Genomic DNA, 19093 nt, shown 5'->3' with positions numbered 1-19093 from the left:
ACGAGTTGGTAACATAATAAATGGATTTTAAATAAGGTATTTAAGTCGTAGCTCACTTCTCGAAAAAGTTGATGGGCTGGGCAAAGTCAACAGACTGCATGCTAAATTCTGTGCAGCCATTGTCTTTTACACCACTGCTTTCTGTGTCATCTTGCACATGCATACAAAACATGAATAGACTTTAAACTGGCGATGTATTAAAACTGCTTTCCAAACTCATTGCCAAATGTTTGCCATTGTTTTTAGGTGTACTTTACGAGAGAGTGTTGTTATCTGTTAACTGGTATTAAGCTGTTTTCTGGGTACATTTTAAGAACGAGAAGGTTATATCATGCTGCGGAAGATCTTGAACAGCAATGATAACTGCTGTAGTCATTTGAAATGAAGGGACAATCCACGCAGAAAGCAAAAAATTTGGATTTCTGCCAAAAAGTTAATAGCTCTTCTCTTGAGTGACTGCTATTGAGTTTTCATTGATCACATGGTTAGTATCTCAGTTCTATCTCTTCTGAAGAATGCAGGCAGATTTAGAAACTGAAACTTGTCTCAAGAATTGTTCTCTTCAGCCCTTGGTAGAGGGGAACAGTGTCAAAAAATAGGGCATGGCTTCTCTAGGCTTGGATACTCTGTAAGGAGGATTGTATTAAATGCAATTTGAAGTTTATAGGTCTGTGACACAGGTGACCAAGATATTTGTCAGAGTTCAGAATGGTGGAAAGAAAGAAAACAATGTTAGAGAAGCCACAGGAAAACGAGTAGGAAAGAGCCAGCATGCATCAGTAACTACAAATATGATGAGCAAAAGTCAGTATCTGGAGAATGTGGAATGTGAAGCTGCTTGTCCTATGTAAAGGAGTTCAGTCTGTGTGTTTGCTAAGGTAGCCTGAATCAGTCGTTCATATTTGTTTGTTTGGAGTAGCCTGTACTTGATGCCTTATTTGAATTCTTTGGAATGCTTCTTCTGAGACTTTCAGAAATTCCTCTCACTCACTCAGTTGTACCTAAGGATTTATCATAATGCTTCTAGATTAGCTTCCATTCCACTCAATACTAATTGTAATCTTCAGTATGTAAATCTGAAGAGTATAGTAACAAATGCCCATGAGTTTATGCGTGCCCAGTTTGTTGCCATATGAAAGACAATTGCCACTGCAAACCATTTCTTTTGTCACAAAGTAGCAGGTATCCTTTATTTTTGAAGACGAGTTGTTGCTAGAGGGTAGGAATCTGAAAATGGCTTGTTTACTTCATCTATAAAAGGCATACAAAATTAATGTTAATGCTTGGTGGTAGGATGGGAGGAAGAGGCTCCATGTGTATTCTGAATTATCCAGTAATGAAACTTCTGTAGTCACTTTCATCATTAGACTGTGATACCGTTACACAACATGAATCCAGCCTCAAAATACTCACGTGTTCAAGTTGACCAAAAGTATAAAAAGATCAGGTTATAAATCTTCAAAGTCACTAGCTGTGTTCCAGTTCCCATCACTCTTCAGCAGGACATAGCAAGAGCACAAAGCTAAGAGTGCATCTAACCAGTCCTGTCTGGAGGGCAGGGATCCTCCTAGAAAGAGATGCAGTTACATCTCTGTTGCTCATGGACCAAATGACATGAAAATACTCTTCTGCCATGTTGTCAGTCACTTCTGTTGCTCTTTTAATTAAAATGTGTTTGTGCAAAGCACTAGGGAACTTGGATACAATCAAGCAAGTCTGTTCCTTTGTGTCGGTTGCCACGTCTTTATCAGGAGAAGAGCAAGGGGGAAAGAAGAGGAGGGCAAACAGGTATTGGTTTCTGTAGCTCAAGAAATCCCATAACTTGAAGCTGCTATCCAGCAAGGACCTAATCAAACCAAGACCTTTTCCCACTGCAGCTTCTCTTATCAGAGCTGTGTTGTGATCTTTATTGTCCTGACTATAAGTAGATAGAGGTTTGAAAAACATATTTCTAAATCCCTTGGTGATGAGTTTGCAAAGGCAGTGACAGTTCCCTCTTCATGTGGATTGATTTGTGAGCTGTAGTGCGGTAAGAACAGCTTACCATCCTATTATGAGCCAAATCTTGAATTGCACTGTTTCTGACACAATACCTCAGATAGTCAATTTGCACTTCAGTAGTGGGAGAAAAAAAGATGCAACTGTGGTGGTACTGCAGGAGTTTTGAAGAACTTAGAGAGAATCCACAAGTGAACTGCTGAAAGAGGTAGAATGAAATGCCCTCCCAGCCTTTGATAGCACATCTGTTGGTGCAGGATGGGAAGCAGAATGCCAGCAGCATGTATCAGGTAATGGGAACCAGCAGGGATATGCTAAGACCAGGTCATGCGATGCCTGACCTGATTACTTAGTTGACTAGACTAGTACAACAAGGGCAGAGCAGCGAATAACAGATGGTGTGGAGGCACACGAAGGACGAGGTGAGCTCAGGGAACAGCCAGCAGAACTTCAGCAAGGACGACTTGTGCCGGGACCAACACGAGCCTTGCTTTGAGGAGGTGCCTGTCCTAGCGGGACAAGGGGAGAGCAGTGAGTGCCATTTAGTCTGACTTCAGCAAGGCCCGTGACACAGCCTCCCCCGGTGTCCAGATGGGCGAGGCGTGGACGGGAGAAGGAGACTACCCGGTGGGAGGGCCGCTGCCTTGTGCTCAGCAGGACAAACCCCGCGCGCGGGGCAGCCGCTAGTGGTGGTGTGCGTCAGGGCAGTGGTGGGGCTGATGCGGGTGAGGGTCTGAAGTAAGGGCCTGGGTGGCAGTGGGACGGGCCACCTTCCGCAAGGTCGTGGGTGCCCCTTGCCATGTGAGGAAGGCAGCAGCCTGATGGAAGGCAGGCCCTCTCGTCGCCTCTCCCTCGGGGCTCGGTGCCGACGAGATGGCCCCTCTTCTGGAGGGGCGGTGGTGGTGGATGGGAAAGAGGGGCCCACGCAGCCCTTTGAGAATCGACGAAAGAACTGTGTATTGGCGGGCGATGTTGCAGGTGAGCCTGCGGGAAGTCCGTAGAGTTTGTTTTCAGTTAAACCGGACGTTGCCCTTGCGAACCGGCGTTGGCTATGACCAATGACTGCGTTGTCTCTCAAGTGTTGTTCAATAACTCCCAGAATGACCTCCCTAACTTTCCCTGGCACTGAGGTGAGAGCGATACTGTGGCAACCAGAAATTCCTAGGGTTCGCTGCCTTTCTTATGATAATTTTACTCCATTTCAAAGACGATTACCAAATTGTTGATGTTACAGCCTGAAAACACCAGAACGTAAGGCACCAGCAAAGCAGGAAGGTGTGCATGGAACCGGAAAGTTTCCCAAAAGAGCCTCCTACTCGAAGACAGAGAGCAGGAGGGGTCACAGGAGTGCAGTGCAGATGCCGTCGCCAAAGTGCCGGCTAAGAGAGGACAAGAGCGTTTTGATTCTTTTGTCGTTGTTTATTGTCCGTTCAGGAAGGTGCGGAGGCTGGGCCACCGGTAGGGAGCCGGCCGGGCGCTCCTGCGACGCTGTTGTTGGCATCTCACGCAAGGGAGCCTGGATGGCTGGGGTACTGCCAGGTCATCGCTGTGGCAGGTAGACCCACTGCCATCGGTGACTGGACTGTTCTTGAGGTGGATCCACCTCCATGGGCTCCACGCTGTCGTCTGGTGGATTAACAGCCGTCGGCCCCATGCTGTGCTCGGGTGGATCGATGTCCATGGGCTCCACGTCGTCCTTTGGTGGTCTGTCACGCCTGGTCCTCAGACCGTGCCTGAGCAGATAGGCACGCCAGGGCCCCACGCTGTTCCCCTGGGTGGCCACAGCTGCGTGCTGGACGACCTCGCTCGCAAGAGCGTGGGCGATGGCTCTCATGGTGCGAGGGGGGATGTTCCTCCTCCTCCTCATCCTCCGCTGCTTCCCCATCTTCAGGCTCCTGAGAGGGTCCTTCCTCTTTGGCTGTTGCGGGAAGCGTCCCTGTGCTGTCCCACGCAAAGGTGGGCAGCCACCCGCCTCGCTGCTCAGGCTGGTGCCTGGCAGGCAGACGCGCCTGGGCTCCACGGCGTTCCCTGGTGGGCCTAGAGCCAAGAGCTGCATGGTGTCGCTGAGGGAAGCGAGGTGGACAGCGCTGACGGCACGAGGGTTGATTTTGTTCCTCCGCCGCCGCCGCCTGTGCCTCCTCCTCCTCCTCCTGCGAGGTGCCTTCCTCCTGCGCGGTTGCGGGGAGCGGCTCTGGGGCGTCCCACGCCAAGGTGGGCAGCCATCCGCCTCGCTGCTCCGGGTCCTCTTCCTTCCAAGCATGCTTGGCATGCGAGGGCCTGGAAGCTCAGCAGACTGTGGGCCAGCTGCCGGGGCCCTGCTTTTATAGGGCCGGAACGAAAGGCGGTGAGGTGGCTGGTGACGGCAGGAGGCCGCTGTGATGCGATCGTGACTGTGGCCAATGCGCGTGGCCAAATATGGCGTGTTTGGGCGTGGGGGGGGCGTGTGGCCTGAAAGGTGCCGAAATGTGGGAGGAGGAGGAGGAGGGTGGTGGGGGCTGAGGGCCCCTTTCCTGGGGCTCGCTCTGGCCTGCCAAGTTGCTTGCCTGCGAGAAGGGCGGCCCCTTGGGCACAGGGACCGCCCTCCACCTCCCGTCATGAGCCCTGGGCTCCAGCCCCCTGCTCATGCCGTGCCTGGGGTCCCCTCGATGAGACGGTGGCAAGAACATGCCAGGAGGGTCGGGGCTCCTCGGTGAGCCCCCACCGAGCCGGCACCCTGCAAGTGGCACAGCCCCCCACGCTCGCCAGTGGCTGAGAGGGGGCAAAGCATCCAGACATGGCGCCGGCCGGCGGGAAAAGGAGTCCCGGCCGGCCCGCGCAAGCTCTGCCAGCGTTCCATAAAAGAATTGCTGATTGCCAAGCGTTGCGTGGGCTCTTCTTCCCCGTCCCCTGTCCTTGCCCCTGGAGCGTGGAGAGGTGTCGTCTCTTCTGCACGGAGCGCGGAGGGAGGGAGAGGGGAGGAGAGGGCCTGGCGTCCTTTGGGCTGCTGTGCCAGCACGACGTGAGGAGCCTGTCGGAGGCCACCGAGGGAGGTGCTTGGGGCCTGGAGGTGGGGGTGGGTTCAGTCTGAGGTGCACCCTTGCTCCGTTCGCTCGGACGAAGGACAAAGCTTCTCACCGCTTTTGCGGTCTCTTGCTTACGCGTTGCGAGAAAGAGCTCTCCCGTGTTGTTGGAAGAATCGGAGCTGGAGAACGGGAGCCTTCTGGCAGGTTTGCAGGAAGAAGCTCTTGCCCTTCTCAGGCATCTGCCAGAAGATGGTTTGGAGGCACACGAAGGACGAGGTGAGCTCAGGGAACAGCCAGCAGAACTTCAGCAAGGACGACTTGTGCCGGGACCAACACGAGCCTTGCTTTGAGGAGGTGCCCGTCCTAGCGGGACAAGGGGAGAGCAGTGAGTGCCATTTAGTCTGACTTCAGCAAGGCCCGTGACACAGCCTCCCCCGGTGTCCAGATGGGCGAGGCGTGGACGGGAGAAGGAGACTACCCGGTGGGAGGGCCGCTGCCTTGTGCTCAGCAGGACAAACCCCGCGCGCGGGGCAGCCGCTAGTGGTGGTGTGCGTCAGGGCAGAGGTGGGGCTGATGCGGGTGAGGGTCTGAAGTAAGGGCCTGGGTGGCACTGGGACGGGCCACCTTCCGCAAGGTCGTGGGTGCCCCTTGCCATGTGAGGAAGGCAGCAGCCTGATGGAAGGCAGGCCCTCTCGTCGCCTCTCCCTCGGGGCTCGGTGCCGACGAGATGGCCCCTCTTCTGGAGGGGCGGTGGTGGTGGATGGGAAAGAGGGGCCCACGCAGCCCTTTGAGAATCGACGAAAGAACTGTGTATTGGCGGGCGATGTTGCAGGTGAGCCTGCGGGAAGTCCGTAGAGTTTGTTTTCAGTTAAACCGGACGTTGCCCTTGCGAACCGGCGTTGGCTATGACCAATGACTGCGTTGTCTCTCAAGTGTTGTTCAATAACTCCCAGAATGACCTCCCTAACTTTCCCTGGCACTGAGGTGAGAGCGATACTGTGGCAACCAGAAATTCCTAGGGTTCGCTGCCTTTCTTATGATAATTTTACTCCATTTCAAAGACGATTACCAAATTGTTGATGTTACAGCCTGAAAACACCAGAACGTAAGGCACCAGCAAAGCAGGAAGGTGTGCATGGAACCGGAAAGTTTCCCAAAAGAGCCTCCTACTCGAAGACAGAGAGCAGGAGGGGTCACAGGAGTGCAGTGCAGATGCCGTCGCCAAAGTGCCGGCTAAGAGAGGACAAGAGCGTTTTGATTCTTTTGTCGTTGTTTATTGTCCGTTCAGGAAGGTGCGGAGGCTGGGCCACCGGTAGGGAGCCGGCCGGGCGCTCCTGCGACGCTGTTGTTGGCATCTCACGCAAGGGAGCCTGGATGGCTGGGGTACTGCCAGGTCATCGCTGTGGCAGGTAGACCCACTGCCATCGGTGACTGGACTGTTCTTGAGGTGGATCCACCTCCATGGGCTCCACGCTGTCGTCTGGTGGATTAACAGCCGTCGGCCCCATGCTGTGCTCGGGTGGATCGATGTCCATGGGCTCCACGTCGTCCTTTGGTGGTCTGTCACGCCTGGTCCTCAGACCGTGCCTGAGCAGATAGGCACGCCAGGGCCCCACGCTGTTCCCCTGGGTGGCCACAGCTGCGTGCTGGACGACCTCGCTCGCAAGAGCGTGGGCGATGGCTCTCATGGTGCGAGGGGGGATGTTCCTCCTCCTCCTCATCCTCCGCTGCTTCCCCATCTTCAGGCTCCTGAGAGGGTCCTTCCTCTTTGGCTGTTGCGGGAAGCGTCCCTGTGCTGTCCCACGCAAAGGTGGGCAGCCACCCGCCTCGCTGCTCAGGCTGGTGCCTGGCAGGCAGACGCGCCTGGGCTCCACGGCGTTCCCTGGTGGGCCTAGAGCCAAGAGCTGCATGGTGTCGCTGAGGGAAGCGAGGTGGACAGCGCTGACGGCACGAGGGTTGATTTTGTTCCTCCGCCGCCGCCGCCTGTGCCTCCTCCTCCTCCTCCTGCGAGGTGCCTTCCTCCTGCGCGGTTGCGGGGAGCGGCTCTGGGGCGTCCCACGCCAAGGTGGGCAGCCATCCGCCTCGCTGCTCCGGGTCCTCTTCCTTCCAAGCATGCTTGGCATGCGAGGGCCTGGAAGCTCAGCAGACTGTGGGCCAGCTGCCGGGGCCCTGCTTTTATAGGGCCGGAACGAAAGGCGGTGAGGTGGCTGGTGACGGCAGGAGGCCGCTGTGATGCGATCGTGACTGTGGCCAATGCGCGTGGCCAAATATGGCGTGTTTGGGCGTGGGGGGGGCGTGTGGCCTGAAAGGTGCCGAAATGTGGGAGGAGGAGGAGGAGGGTGGTGGGGGCTGAGGGCCCCTTTCCTGGGGCTCGCTCTGGCCTGCCAAGTTGCTTGCCTGCGAGAAGGGCGGCCCCTTGGGCACAGGGACCGCCCTCCACCTCCCGTCATGAGCCCTGGGCTCCAGCCCCCTGCTCATGCCGTGCCTGGGGTCCCCTCGATGAGACGGTGGCAAGAACATGCCAGGAGGGTCGGGGCTCCTCGGTGAGCCCCCACCGAGCCGGCACCCTGCAAGTGGCACAGCCCCCCACGCTCGCCAGTGGCTGAGAGGGGGCAAAGCATCCAGACATGGCGCCGGCCGGCGGGAAAAGGAGTCCCGGCCGGCCCGCGCAAGCTCTGCCAGCGTTCCATAAAAGAATTGCTGATTGCCAAGCGTTGCGTGGGCTCTTCTTCCCCGTCCCCTGTCCTTGCCCCTGGAGCGTGGAGAGGTGTCGTCTCTTCTGCACGGAGCGCGGAGGGAGGGAGAGGGGAGGAGAGGGCCTGGCGTCCTTTGGGCTGCTGTGCCAGCACGACGTGAGGAGCCTGTCGGAGGCCACCGAGGGAGGTGCTTGGGGCCTGGAGGTGGGGGTGGGTTCAGTCTGAGGTGCACCCTTGCTCCGTTCGCTCGGACGAAGGACAAAGCTTCTCACCGCTTTTGCGGTCTCTTGCTTACGCGTTGCGAGAAAGAGCTCTCCCGTGTTGTTGGAAGAATCGGAGCTGGAGAACGGGAGCCTTCTGGCAGGTTTGCAGGAAGAAGCTCTTGCCCTTCTCAGGCATCTGCCAGAAGATGGTTTGGAGGCACACGAAGGACAAGGTGAGCTCAGGGAACAGCCAGCAGAACTTCAGCAAGGACGACTTGTGCCGGGACCAACACGAGCCTTGCTTTGAGGAGGTGCCCGTCCTAGCGGGACAAGGGGAGAGCAGTGAGTGCCATTTAGTCTGACTTCAGCAAGGCCCGTGACACAGCCTCCCCCGGTGTCCAGATGGGCGAGGCGTGGACGGGAGAAGGAGACTACCCGGTGGGAGGGCCGCTGCCTTGTGCTCAGCAGGACAAACCCCGCGCGCGGGGCAGCCGCTAGTGGTGGTGTGCGTCAGGGCAGTGGTGGGGCTGATGCGGGTGAGGGTCTGACGTAAGGGCCTGGGTGGCAGTGGGACGGGCCACCTTCCGCAAGGTCGTGGGTGCCCCTTGCCATGTGAGGAAGGCAGCAGCCTGATGGAAGGCAGGCCCTCTCGTCGCCTCTCCCTCGGGGCTCGGTGCCGACGAGATGGCCCCTCTTCTGGAGGGGCGGTGGTGGTGGATGGGAAAGAGGGGCCCACGCAGCCCTTTGAGAATCGACGAAAGAACTGTGTATTGGCGGGCGATGTTGCAGGTGAGCCTGCGGGAAGTCCGTAGAGTTTGTTTTCAGTTAAACCGGACGTTGCCCTTGCGAACCGGCGTTGGCTATGACCAATGACTGCGTTGTCTCTCAAGTGTTGTTCAATAACTCCCAGAATGACCTCCCTAACTTTCCCTGGCACTGAGGTGAGAGCGATACTGTGGCAACCAGAAATTCCTAGGGTTCGCTGCCTTTCTTATGATAATTTTACTCCATTTCAAAGACGATTACCAAATTGTTGATGTTACAGCCTGAAAACACCAGAACGTAAGGCACCAGCAAAGCAGGAAGGTGTGCATGGAACCGGAAAGTTTCCCAAAAGAGCCTCCTACTCGAAGACAGAGAGCAGGAGGGGTCACAGGAGTGCAGTGCAGATGCCGTCGCCAAAGTGCCGGCTAAGAGAGGACAAGAGCGTTTTGATTCTTTTGTCGTTGTTTATTGTCCGTTCAGGAAGGTGCGGAGGCTGGGCCACCGGTAGGGAGCCGGCCGGGCGCTCCTGCGACGCTGTTGTTGGCATCTCACGCAAGGGAGCCTGGATGGCTGGGGTACTGCCAGGTCATCGCTGTGGCAGGTAGACCCACTGCCATCGGTGACTGGACTGTTCTTGAGGTGGATCCACCTCCATGGGCTCCACGCTGTCGTCTGGTGGATTAACAGCCGTCGGCCCCATGCTGTGCTCGGGTGGATCGATGTCCATGGGCTCCACGTCGTCCTTTGGTGGTCTGTCACGCCTGGTCCTCAGACCGTGCCTGAGCAGATAGGCACGCCAGGGCCCCACGCTGTTCCCCTGGGTGGCCACAGCTGCGTGCTGGACGACCTCGCTCGCAAGAGCGTGGGCGATGGCTCTCATGGTGCGAGGGGGGATGTTCCTCCTCCTCCTCATCCTCCGCTGCTTCCCCATCTTCAGGCTCCTGAGAGGGTCCTTCCTCTTTGGCTGTTGCGGGAAGCGTCCCTGTGCTGTCCCACGCAAAGGTGGGCAGCCACCCGCCTCGCTGCTCAGGCTGGTGCCTGGCAGGCAGACGCGCCTGGGCTCCACGGCGTTCCCTGGTGGGCCTAGAGCCAAGAGCTGCATGGTGTCGCTGAGGGAAGCGAGGTGGACAGCGCTGACGGCACGAGGGTTGATTTTGTTCCTCCGCCGCCGCCGCCTGTGCCTCCTCCTCCTCCTCCTGCGAGGTGCCTTCCTCCTGCGCGGTTGCGGGGAGCGGCTCTGGGGCGTCCCACGCCAAGGTGGGCAGCCATCCGCCTCGCTGCTCCGGGTCCTCTTCCTTCCAAGCATGCTTGGCATGCGAGGGCCTGGAAGCTCAGCAGACTGTGGGCCAGCTGCCGGGGCCCTGCTTTTATAGGGCCGGAACGAAAGGCGGTGAGGTGGCTGGTGACGGCAGGAGGCCGCTGTGATGCGATCGTGACTGTGGCCAATGCGCGTGGCCAAATATGGCGTGTTTGGGCGTGGGGGGGGCGTGTGGCCTGAAAGGTGCCGAAATGTGGGAGGAGGAGGAGGAGGGTGGTGGGGGCTGAGGGCCCCTTTCCTGGGGCTCGCTCTGGCCTGCCAAGTTGCTTGCCTGCGAGAAGGGCGGCCCCTTGGGCACAGGGACCGCCCTCCACCTCCCGTCATGAGCCCTGGGCTCCAGCCCCCTGCTCATGCCGTGCCTGGGGTCCCCTCGATGAGACGGTGGCAAGAACATGCCAGGAGGGTCGGGGCTCCTCGGTGAGCCCCCACCGAGCCGGCACCCTGCAAGTGGCACAGCCCCCCACGCTCGCCAGTGGCTGAGAGGGGGCAAAGCATCCAGACATGGCGCCGGCCGGCGGGAAAAGGAGTCCCGGCCGGCCCGCGCAAGCTCTGCCAGCGTTCCATAAAAGAATTGCTGATTGCCAAGCGTTGCGTGGGCTCTTCTTCCCCGTCCCCTGTCCTTGCCCCTGGAGCGTGGAGAGGTGTCGTCTCTTCTGCACGGAGCGCGGAGGGAGGGAGAGGGGAGGAGAGGGCCTGGCGTCCTTTGGGCTGCTGTGCCAGCACGACGTGAGGAGCCTGTCGGAGGCCACCGAGGGAGGTGCTTGGGGCCTGGAGGTGGGGGTGGGTTCAGTCTGAGGTGCACCCTTGCTCCGTTCGCTCGGACGAAGGACAAAGCTTCTCACCGCTTTTGCGGTCTCTTGCTTACGCGTTGCGAGAAAGAGCTCTCCCGTGTTGTTGGAAGAATCGGAGCTGGAGAACGGGAGCCTTCTGGCAGGTTTGCAGGAAGAAGCTCTTGCCCTTCTCAGGCATCTGCCAGAAGATGGTTTGGAGGCACACGAAGGACAAGGTGAGCTCAGGGAACAGCCAGCAGAACTTCAGCAAGGACGACTTGTGCCGGGACCAACACGAGCCTTGCTTTGAGGAGGTGCCCGTCCTAGCGGGACAAGGGGAGAGCAGTGAGTGCCATTTAGTCTGACTTCAGCAAGGCCCGTGACACAGCCTCCCCCGGTGTCCAGATGGGCGAGGCGTGGACGGGAGAAGGAGACTACCCGGTGGGAGGGCCGCTGCCTTGTGCTCAGCAGGACAAACCCCGCGCGCGGGGCAGCCGCTAGTGGTGGTGTGCGTCAGGGCAGTGGTGGGGCTGATGCGGGTGAGGGTCTGACGTAAGGGCCTGGGTGGCAGTGGGACGGGCCACCTTCCGCAAGGTCGTGGGTGCCCCTTGCCATGTGAGGAAGGCAGCAGCCTGATGGAAGGCAGGCCCTCTCGTCGCCTCTCCCTCGGGGCTCGGTGCCGACGAGATGGCCCCTCTTCTGGAGGGGCGGTGGTGGTGGATGGGAAAGAGGGGCCCACGCAGCCCTTTGAGAATCGACGAAAGAACTGTGTATTGGCGGGCGATGTTGCAGGTGAGCCTGCGGGAAGTCCGTAGAGTTTGTTTTCAGTTAAACCGGACGTTGCCCTTGCGAACCGGCGTTGGCTATGACCAATGACTGCGTTGTCTCTCAAGTGTTGTTCAATAACTCCCAGAATGACCTCCCTAACTTTCCCTGGCACTGAGGTGAGAGCGATACTGTGGCAACCAGAAATTCCTAGGGTTCGCTGCCTTTCTTATGATAATTTTACTCCATTTCAAAGACGATTACCAAATTGTTGATGTTACAGCCTGAAAACACCAGAACGTAAGGCACCAGCAAAGCAGGAAGGTGTGCATGGAACCGGAAAGTTTCCCAAAAGAGCCTCCTACTCGAAGACAGAGAGCAGGAGGGGTCACAGGAGTGCAGTGCAGATGCCGTCGCCAAAGTGCCGGCTAAGAGAGGACAAGAGCGTTTTGATTCTTTTGTCGTTGTTTATTGTCCGTTCAGGAAGGTGCGGAGGCTGGGCCACCGGTAGGGAGCCGGCCGGGCGCTCCTGCGACGCTGTTGTTGGCATCTCACGCAAGGGAGCCTGGATGGCTGGGGTACTGCCAGGTCATCGCTGTGGCAGGTAGACCCACTGCCATCGGTGACTGGACTGTTCTTGAGGTGGATCCACCTCCATGGGCTCCACGCTGTCGTCTGGTGGATTAACAGCCGTCGGCCCCATGCTGTGCTCGGGTGGATCGATGTCCATGGGCTCCACGTCGTCCTTTGGTGGTCTGTCACGCCTGGTCCTCAGACCGTGCCTGAGCAGATAGGCACGCCAGGGCCCCACGCTGTTCCCCTGGGTGGCCACAGCTGCGTGCTGGACGACCTCGCTCGCAAGAGCGTGGGCGATGGCTCTCATGGTGCGAGGGGGGATGTTCCTCCTCCTCCTCATCCTCCGCTGCTTCCCCATCTTCAGGCTCCTGAGAGGGTCCTTCCTCTTTGGCTGTTGCGGGAAGCGTCCCTGTGCTGTCCCACGCAAAGGTGGGCAGCCACCCGCCTCGCTGCTCAGGCTGGTGCCTGGCAGGCAGACGCGCCTGGGCTCCACGGCGTTCCCTGGTGGGCCTAGAGCCAAGAGCTGCATGGTGTCGCTGAGGGAAGCGAGGTGGACAGCGCTGACGGCACGAGGGTTGATTTTGTTCCTCCGCCGCCGCCGCCTGTGCCTCCTCCTCCTCCTCCTGCGAGGTGCCTTCCTCCTGCGCGGTTGCGGGGAGCGGCTCTGGGGCGTCCCACGCCAAGGTGGGCAGCCATCCGCCTCGCTGCTCCGGGTCCTCTTCCTTCCAAGCATGCTTGGCATGCGAGGGCCTGGAAGCTCAGCAGACTGTGGGCCAGCTGCCGGGGCCCTGCTTTTATAGGGCCGGAACGAAAGGCGGTGAGGTGGCTGGTGACGGCAGGAGGCCGCTGTGATGCGATCGTGACTGTGGCCAATGCGCGTGGCCAAATATGGCGTGTTTGGGCGTGGGGGGGGCGTGTGGCCTGAAAGGTGCCGAAATGTGGGAGGAGGAGGAGGAGGGTGGTGGGGGCTGAGGGCCCCTTTCCTGGGGCTCGCTCTGGCCTGCCAAGTTGCTTGCCTGCGAGAAGGGCGGCCCCTTGGGCACAGGGACCGCCCTCCACCTCCCGTCATGAGCCCTGGGCTCCAGCCCCCTGCTCATGCCGTGCCTGGGGTCCCCTCGATGAGACGGTGGCAAGAACATGCCAGGAGGGTCGGGGCTCCTCGGTGAGCCCCCACCGAGCCGGCACCCTGCAAGTGGCACAGCCCCCCACGCTCGCCAGTGGCTGAGAGGGGGCAAAGCATCCAGACATGGCGCCGGCCGGCGGGAAAAGGAGTCCCGGCCGGCCCGCGCAAGCTCTGCCAGCGTTCCATAAAAGAATTGCTGATTGCCAAGCGTTGCGTGGGCTCTTCTTCCCCGTCCCCTGTCCTTGCCCCTGGAGCGTGGAGAGGTGTCGTCTCTTCTGCACGGAGCGCGGAGGGAGGGAGAGGGGAGGAGAGGGCCTGGCGTCCTTTGGGCTGCTGTGCCAGCACGACGTGAGGAGCCTGTCGGAGGCCACCGAGGGAGGTGCTTGGGGCCTGGAGGTGGGGGTGGGTTCAGTCTGAGGTGCACCCTTGCTCCGTTCGCTCGGACGAAGGACAAAGCTTCTCACCGCTTTTGCGGTCTCTTGCTTACGCGTTGCGAGAAAGAGCTCTCCCGTGTTGTTGGAAGAATCGGAGCTGGAGAACGGGAGCCTTCTGGCAGGTTTGCAGGAAGAAGCTCTTGCCCTTCTCAGGCATCTGCCAGAAGATGGTTTGGAGGCACACGAAGGACGAGGTGAGCTCAGGGAACAGCCAGCAGAACTTCAGCAAGGACGACTTGTGCCGGGACCAACACGAGCCTTGCTTTGAGGAGGTGCCCGTCCTAGCGGGACAAGGGGAGAGCAGTGAGTGCCATTTAGTCTGACTTCAGCAAGGCCCGTGACACAGCCTCCCCCGGTGTCCAGATGGGCGAGGCGTGGACGGGAGAAGGAGACTACCCGGTGGGAGGGCCGCTGCCTTGTGCTCAGCAGGACAAACCCCGCGCGCGGGGCAGCCGCTAGTGGTGGTGTGCGTCAGGGCAGAGGTGGGGCTGATGCGGGTGAGGGTCTGAAGTAAGGGCCTGGGTGGCAGTGGGACGGGCCACCTTCCGCAAGGTCGTGGGTGCCCCTTGCCATGTGAGGAAGGCAGCAGCCTGATGGAAGGCAGGCCCTCTCGTCGCCTCTCCCTCGGGGCTCGGTGCCGACGAGATGGCCCCTCTTCTGGAGGGGCGGTGGTGGTGGATGGGAAAGAGGGGCCCACGCAGCCCTTTGAGAATCGACGAAAGAACTGTGTATTGGCGGGCGATGTTGCAGGTGAGCCTGCGGGAAGTCCGTAGAGTTTGTTTTCAGTTAAACCGGACGTTGCCCTTGCGAACCGGCGTTGGCTATGACCAATGACTGCGTTGTCTCTCAAGTGTTGTTCAATAACTCCCAGAATGACCTCCCTAACTTTCCCTGGCACTGAGGTGAGAGCGATACTGTGGCAACCAGAAATTCCTAGGGTTCGCTGCCTTTCTTATGATAATTTTACTCCATTTCAAAGACGATTACCAAATTGTTGATGTTACAGCCTGAAAACACCAGAACGTAAGGCACCAGCAAAGCAGGAAGGTGTGCATGGAACCGGAAAGTTTCCCAAAAGAGCCTCCTACTCGAAGACAGAGAGCAGGAGGGGTCACAGGAGTGCAGTGCAGATGCCGTCGCCAAAGTGCCGGCTAAGAGAGGACAAGAGCGTTTTGATTCTTTTGTCGTTGTTTATTGTCCGTTCAGGAAGGTGCGGAGGCTGGGCCACCGGTAGGGAGCCGGCCGGGCGCTCCTGCGACGCTGTTGTTGGCATCTCACGCAAGGGAGCCTGGATGGCTGGGGTACTGCCAGGTCATCGCTGTGGCAGGTAGACCCACTGCCATCGGTGACTGGACTGTTCTTGAGGTGGATCCACCTCCATGGGCTCCACGCTGTCGTCTGGTGGATTAACAGCCGTCGGCCCCATGCTGTGCTCGGGTGGATCGATGTCCATGGGCTCCACGTCGTCCTTTGGTGGTCTGTCACGCCTGGTCCTCAGACCGTGCCTGAGCAGATAGGCACGCCAGGGCCCCACGCTGTTCCCCTGGGTGGCCACAGCTGCGTGCTGGACGACCTCGCTCGCAAGAGCGTGGGCGATGGCTCTCATGGTGCGAGGGGGGATGTTCCTCCTCCTCCTCATCCTCCGCTGCTTCCCCATCTTCAGGCTCCTGAGAGGGTCCTTCCTCTTTGGCTGTTGCGGGAAGCGTCCCTGTGCTGTCCCACGCAAAGGTGGGCAGCCACCCGCCTCGCTGCTCAGGCTGGTGCCTGGCAGGCAGACGCGCCTGGGCTCCACGGCGTTCCCTGGTGGGCCTAGAGCCAAGAGCTGCATGGTGTCGCTGAGGGAAGCGAGGTGGACAGCGCTGACGGCACGAGGGTTGATTTTGTTCCTCCGCCGCCGCCGCCTGTGCCTCCTCCTCCTCCTCCTGCGAAGGTGCCTTCCTCCTGCGCGGTTGCGGGGAGCGGCTCTGGGGCGTCCCACGCCAAGGTGGGCAGCCATCCGCCTCGCTGCTCCGGGTCCTCTTCCTTCCAAGCATGCTTGGCATGCGAGGGCCTGGAAGCTCAGCAGACTGTGGGCCAGCTGCCGGGGCCCTGCTTTTATAGGGCCGGAACAAAAGGCGGTGAGGTGGCTGGTGACGGCAGGAGGCCGCTGTGATGCGATCGTGACTGTGGCCAATGCGCGTGGCCAAATATGGCGTGTTTGGGCGTGGGGGGGGCGTGTGGCCTGAAAGGTGCCGAAATGTGGGAGGAGGAGGAGGAGGGTGGTGGGGGCTGAGGGCCCCTTTCCTGGGGCTCGCTCTGGCCTGCCAAGTTGCTTGCCTGCGAGAAGGGCGGCCCCTTGGGCACAGGGACCGCCCTCCACCTCCCGTCATGAGCCCTGGGCTCCAGCCCCCTGCTCATGCCGTGCCTGGGGTCCCCTCGATGAGACGGTGGCAAGAACATGCCAGGAGGGTCGGGGCTCCTCGGTGAGCCCCCACCGAGCCGGCACCCTGCAAGTGGCACAGCCCCCCACGCTCGCCAGTGGCTGAGAGGGGGCAAAGCATCCAGACATGGCGCCGGCCGGCGGGAAAAGGAGTCCCGGCCGGCCCGCGCAAGCTCTGCCAGCGTTCCATAAAAGAATTGCTGATTGCCAAGCGTTGCGTGGGCTCTTCTTCCCCGTCCCCTGTCCTTGCCCCTGGAGCGTGGAGAGGTGTCGTCTCTTCTGCACGGAGCGCGGAGGGAGGGAGAGGGGAGGAGAGGGCCTGGCGTCCTTTGGGCTGCTGTGCCAGCACGACGTGAGGAGCCTGTCGGAGGCCACCGAGGGAGGTGCTTGGGGCCTGGAGGTGGGGGTGGGTTCAGTCTGAGGTGCACCCTTGCTCCGTTCGCTCGGACGAAGGACAAAGCTTCTCACCGCTTTTGCGGTCTCTTGCTTACGCGTTGCGAGAAAGAGCTCTCCCGTGTTGTTGGAAGAATCGGAGCTGGAGAACGGGAGCCTTCTGGCAGGTTTGCAGGAAGAAGCTCTTGCCCTTCTCAGGCATCTGCCAGAAGATGGTTTGGAGGCACACGAAGGACGAGGTGAACTCAGGGAACAGCCAGCAGAACTTCAGCAAGGACGACTTGTGCCGGGACCAACACGAGCCTTGCTTTGAGGAGGTGCCCGTCCTAGCGGGACAAGGGGAGAGCAGTGAGTGCCATTTAGTCTGACTTCAGCAAGGCCCGTGACACAGCCTCCCCCGGTGTCCAGATGGGCGAGGCGTGGACGGGAGAAGGAGACTACCCGGTGGGAGGGCCGCTGCCTTGTGCTCAGCAGGACAAACCCCGCGCGCGGGGCAGCCGCTAGTGGTGGTGTGCGTCAGGGCAGAGGTGGGGCTGATGCGGGTGAGGGTCTGAAGTAAGGGCCTGGGTGGCAGTGGGACGGGCCACCTTCCGCAAGGTCGTGGGTGCCCCTTGCCATGTGAGGAAGGCAGCAGCCTGATGGAAGGCAGGCCCTCTCGTCGCCTCTCCCTCGGGGCTCGGTGCCGACGAGATGGCCCCTCTTCTGGAGGGGCGGTGGTGGTGGATGGGAAAGAGGGGCCCACGCAGCCCTTTGAGAATCGACGAAAGAACTGTGTATTGGCGGGCGATGTTGCAGGTGAGCCTGCGGGAAGTCCGTAGAGTTTGTTTTCAGTTAAACCGGACGTTGCCCTTGCGAACCGGCGTTGGCTATGACCAATGACTGCGTTGTCTCTCAAGTGTTGTTCAATAACTCCCAGAATGACCTCCCTAACTTTCCCTGGCACTGAGGTGAGAGCGATACTGTGGCAACCAGAAATTCCTAGGGTTCGCTGCCTTTCTTATGATAATTTTACTCCATTTCAAAGACGATTACCAAATTGTTGATGTTACAGCCTGAAAACACCAGAACGTAAGGCACCAGCAAAGCAGGAAGGTGTGCATGGAACCGGAAAGTTTCCCAAAAGAGCCTCCTACTCGAAGACAGAGAGCAGGAGGGGTCACAGGAGTGCAGTGCAGATGCCGTCGCCAAAGTGCCGGCTAAGAGAGGACAAGAGCGTTTTGATTCTTTTGTCGTTGTTTATTGTCCGTTCAGGAAGGTGCGGAGGCTGGGCCACCGGTAGGGAGCCGGCCGGGCGCTCCTGCGACGCTGTTGTTGGCATCTCACGCAAGGGAGCCTGGATGGCTGGGGTACTGCCAGGTCATCGCTGTGGCAGGTAGACCCACTGCCATCGGTGACTGGACTGTTCTTGAGGTGGATCCACCTCCATGGGCTCCACGCTGTCGTCTGGTGGATTAACAGCCGTCGGCCCCATGCTGTGCTCGGGTGGATCGATGTCCATGGGCTCCACGTCGTCCTTTGGTGGTCTGTCACGCCTGGTCCTCAGACCGTGCCTGAGCAGATAGGCACGCCAGGGCCCCACGCTGTTCCCCTGGGTGGCCACAGCTGCGTGCTGGACGACCTCGCTCGCAAGAGCGTGGGCGATGGCTCTCATGGTGCGAGGGGGGATGTTCCTTCTCCTCCTCATCCTCCGCTGCTTCCCCATCTTCAGGCTCCTGAGAGGGTCCTTCCTCTTTGGCTGTTGCGGGAAGCGTCCCTGTGCTGTCCCACGCAAAGGTGGGCAGCCACCCGCCTCGCTGCTCAGGCTGGTGCCTGGCAGGCAGACGCGCCTGGGCTCCACGGCGTTCCCTGGTGGGCCTAGAGCCAAGAGCTGCATGGTGTCGCTGAGGGAAGCGAGGTGGACAGCGCTGACGGCACGAGGGTTGATTTTGTTCCTCCGCCGCCGCCGCCTGTGCCTCCTCCTCCTCCTCCTGCGAGGTGCCTTCCTCCTGCGCGGTTGCGGGGAGCGGCTCTGGGGCGTCCCACGCCAAGGTGGGCAGCCATCCGCCTCGCTGCTCCGGGTCCTCTTCCTTCCAAGCATGCTTGGCATGCGAGGGCCTGGAAGCTCAGCAGACTGTGGGCCAGCTGCCGGGGCCCTGCTTTTATAGGGCCGGAACGAAAGGCGGTGAGGTGGCTGGTGACGGCAGGAGGCCGCTGTGATGCGATCGTGACTGTGGCCAATGCGCGTGGCCAAATATGGCGTGTTTGGGCGTGGGGGGGGCGTGTGGCCTGAAAGGTGCCGAAATGTGGGAGGAGGAGGAGGAGGGTGGTGGGGGCTGAGGGCCCCTTTCCTGGGGCTCGCTCTGGCCTGCCAAGTTGCTTGCCTGCGAGAAGGGCGGCCCCTTGGGCACAGGGACCGCCCTCCACCTCCCGTCATGAGCCCTGGGCTCCAGCCCCCTGCTCATGCCGTGCCTGGGGTCCCCTCGATGAGACGGTGGCAAGAACATGCCAGGAGGGTCGGGGCTCCTCGGTGAGCCCCCACCGAGCCGGCACCCTGCAAGTGGCACAGCCCCCCACGCTCGCCAGTGGCTGAGAGGGGGCAAAGCATCCAGACATGGCGCCGGCCGGCGGGAAAAGGAGTCCCGGCCGGCCCGC

General features: G+C 59.9%; 1 protein-coding gene across 3 annotated transcripts in view; it reads left to right on the top strand.

The window, feature by feature from the left end:
* Positions 1 to 19093, top strand: part of TMEM245 (transmembrane protein 245) — a 323064-nt gene that overhangs the window by 59854 nt on the left and 244117 nt on the right. The gene's annotated exons all lie outside the window — the stretch shown is intronic.

This window comes from Mycteria americana, chromosome 2 (assembly GCF_035582795.1).
Source record: "Mycteria americana isolate JAX WOST 10 ecotype Jacksonville Zoo and Gardens chromosome 2, USCA_MyAme_1.0, whole genome shotgun sequence".
NCBI lineage: Eukaryota > Metazoa > Chordata > Aves > Ciconiiformes > Ciconiidae > Mycteria > Mycteria americana.
Note: the sequence above shows the minus strand (reverse complement) of the source record. Positions and strands in the feature narration are given on the sequence as shown.